Source organism: Ovis canadensis, chromosome 12 (assembly GCF_042477335.2).
Source record: "Ovis canadensis isolate MfBH-ARS-UI-01 breed Bighorn chromosome 12, ARS-UI_OviCan_v2, whole genome shotgun sequence".
In the NCBI taxonomy this organism is placed as follows: Eukaryota; Metazoa; Chordata; class Mammalia; order Artiodactyla; family Bovidae; genus Ovis; species Ovis canadensis.
The window spans coordinates 13324165-13327039 of NC_091256.1; the positions used below are offsets into that span (position 1 = coordinate 13324165).

At 51.3% G+C, this 2875-nt stretch overlaps 1 long non-coding RNA gene across 1 annotated transcript; it reads left to right on the forward strand.

Moving 5' to 3' along the window:
* The first annotated feature begins 1147 nt into the window (after positions 1 to 1147).
* Positions 1148 to 2393, forward strand: LOC138415804 (uncharacterized). The gene is made up of 2 exons (XR_011247424.1): positions 1148 to 1274; positions 1428 to 2393. It is a non-coding gene; the product is annotated as an uncharacterized lncRNA (long non-coding RNA).
* Positions 2394 to 2875: the final 482 nt, after the last annotated feature.

Below are 2875 nucleotides of genomic sequence, written 5' to 3' on the forward strand. Positions count from 1 at the left end.
CTGCAAGGCAGGAGACCAGGGTTCAATCCCTGGGTCGGAAAGATCCTCAGGAGAACGGAATGGCTACCTGGAGAATTCCATGGACAGAGGAGCCTGGCAGGCTACAGTCCACGGGATCACAGAGTCGGACACGACTGAGCAACTAACCCTTTCTTCTTTCTTGACAGGCAGCGCTCAAACCACCCCCTCCTTTAGAAGGCCTCCCCAAACCCGGCAAAGCTGCTCCTCACTGTACTCCCAGGGCGCCTGGGCCTTTCTTAGCACATTCTGATGCTAATATGTTTATACTATTGTAGTTTGTAGGGAATAAAGTTACAGTGGGGTTTCTCCTACATTCTCCTGCAAACTCCTTGAAGGCAAGGACTCATATGCTTTGCCTAAGGCACCTAGTAGAGGTCTTACAAAGAGTAGCAGGTGATGAATGAGTATCTGTGGAATGAACTATTACAAAGCATCATTCTTAAGACTGTCAAAAGTGATTTCATATACATTACCTTATTTACCCATTCATTCAAATTGATACACATTTGCTGGGCCTACAATCATATGGTTAGATTTCCGCAGAGTCCAGGTACAAACACACATTGGATGTGTGTGTGTCTGTGCACAAGGAGCTCAGGATGGCAGGGGTGGGGAGTGGGGAGTGGTGGGCAGGGGAACTGGTGAGGGCAAGAGACGAAAAAAAAAAAGACAAGACAAAACAAAAGCTGGAAACACAGCTGCAACCTGTGCGGCTAGGAGTCAGCACAGATGCTGGCAAGGCCCCAGAGGAGGAGCCCCTGGCCCAGGCTGGGGGGTCAGGGAAGGCGTCCAGGGCAGAGGAAGCAGAGTCGGCTTTTGTGGGCCAGATAAAGGCAAGTCAGCCAAGTGACAGGGGTCAGAGGCAGCCAGGTGAGGGGGTTTGGAGGCAGCCAGGTGGAGCAGGATTCAGTCAAGCAGGTGAAGGGGCAGTCAGACCTCGGGGCCGGGAGTGGGAGCTGGAGGCAGGTTTCAGGGTGATTGTACACATCATTATGGCAGCTGTCTGGTGTGGAGAGGGGCATGTGGGGGATCTAGGTGGAGAGAAGGAAGGATGGAAATAACACCTTTATCTGAACGTGGAGTGCTTTGTGTTTCTCAAACTGCTTCCTCACCCACTATCTCAAAGTAGCCCAAAACAGCAGCAGCAGCAACTTCTCCTGTGCCGGCTTCTTCTCAGGGGGGTGTGCCACTGCCGTCATCCCCGCCCCTGTCTGGACGGGGACACCGAGCCCCTAGAGAACTGACCTCTCCAGGTGGGTCTGAGAGCTCGCTGAGTCTGTCTGCTGGTGAGGACTCGGGAGCTCTGGGTGACTTGGATGATCTGGTCCTGGGACAAGGGGTCCACTTGGGAGTCGAACTCAGGCCTCTGGGCTCCTAGCCTTCCTGGAAATTTCTTTGCCTCTCAGGACAAAATATCTGAACCAAAGCGGAGAACCAGATTGTGAGTGGACATTGGGTCAATCTGCCTGTATTTCTCCACCAACGAGCTTCTGCCTCTGACACTGAAGAGGCCAGGACGTCCCCGCCGACTGCAGTGACCGGGGCTTCGAGGGGCGTGTTTGACCCGGTCAGCCAGCTGTCAGAAGTGCAGACGCCGTTCGCTCTGTCCCGGGCACAAACTGCCTGAGCTGCTCCACTCCAGGCGTCCACTCTTGTTTCTTAGTTCAGTTCGCAAAGTTAGTCCGCTGATCCCAAGCCGACAGCGTCCCTGCACGCATCTCTCGGGGGCTCTTTCATCAGCAGGGGAGCAGGAGGCTTGCTGCGGCTCCCACCCTTCCTGCCCGTGGGACCTCCGAGCTCGCTGAGAGCCCCGCCCCGGCCCTGCCGCAGGCCCGGAAACCGCAAGCGCCTGATGCTCTAGCCCGGCACCAAGGGCAACCCGAACCCCCTGGTGGTCCGTCCTAAAATCTTTCTTGATGACACCTGTCTGCCACGTCCCGTGGTTCAGGCTCACAAACGCTCAGTCACTGAGGCAGGAAGCAGAGTAGACACGTAATTGAATCACAGCATAAACGGATCCGATTTGAATCCCACCCACTGCCAACAGCCTTGTGACCTGAATCAAGACTGGACCGTATCTCTCTGGCGTGCTGTGCAGAGCTCATGATATCCAAAATGTAAGGCATCTAGTACTTCTACAACAAACTCTCAACAAATGGCGGATATTTAGCTATTAATAATGAAGTCTTTTCAAAGAATTTCTTACGAAACTGAATTTGAAAGTGGTTGGAAACTCCAGAGTGTTTCCCCTTCCCGATTAGAAACCCAGTGAGGCAGGGCCCTTGTCTTTTGTTCACGATGTCTGGTACATGGAAGGTTCTTAATGTATATATTTAATTTTGGATAAATGAATAAATCTACATTGTCCTCAATTCTAATTTTAGAATTCATTTTTAGTATTAATTTTTCCTAATTATAAAAGTAATACATGTTTCTAGGGACTTCCTTGGTGGTGCAGTGGTGAACAACCTGCCTGCAAATGCAGGGGACTCAGGTTCGGTCCCTGACCTGGGAAGATCCCACATGACGTGGAGCAGCTAAGCCCGAGAGCCACAGCTATTGAGCCTGCGCTCTGGAGCCTGTATGCACCAGATATGGAAGCTCTCACGTCATAGTTCCTGTGCTCTGGGGCAAAAGAAGCCGCCGCGGCAAGAAACCCTTGCGCTGCAAGGGGAGAAAGCCTGCACGAAGCAGCGAAGACTCAGCACAGTCAAATAAATAAATAAATATTTTTTGAAGAAGTAATACATGCTTCACTGTAGAAAAATTGGTGTTTCTTAAAACTAAGAAAGCAAACTGTGATCCTACTCTCTAGATATAGCCATGATTAATGTTTTCATATATTTCCCTGCAG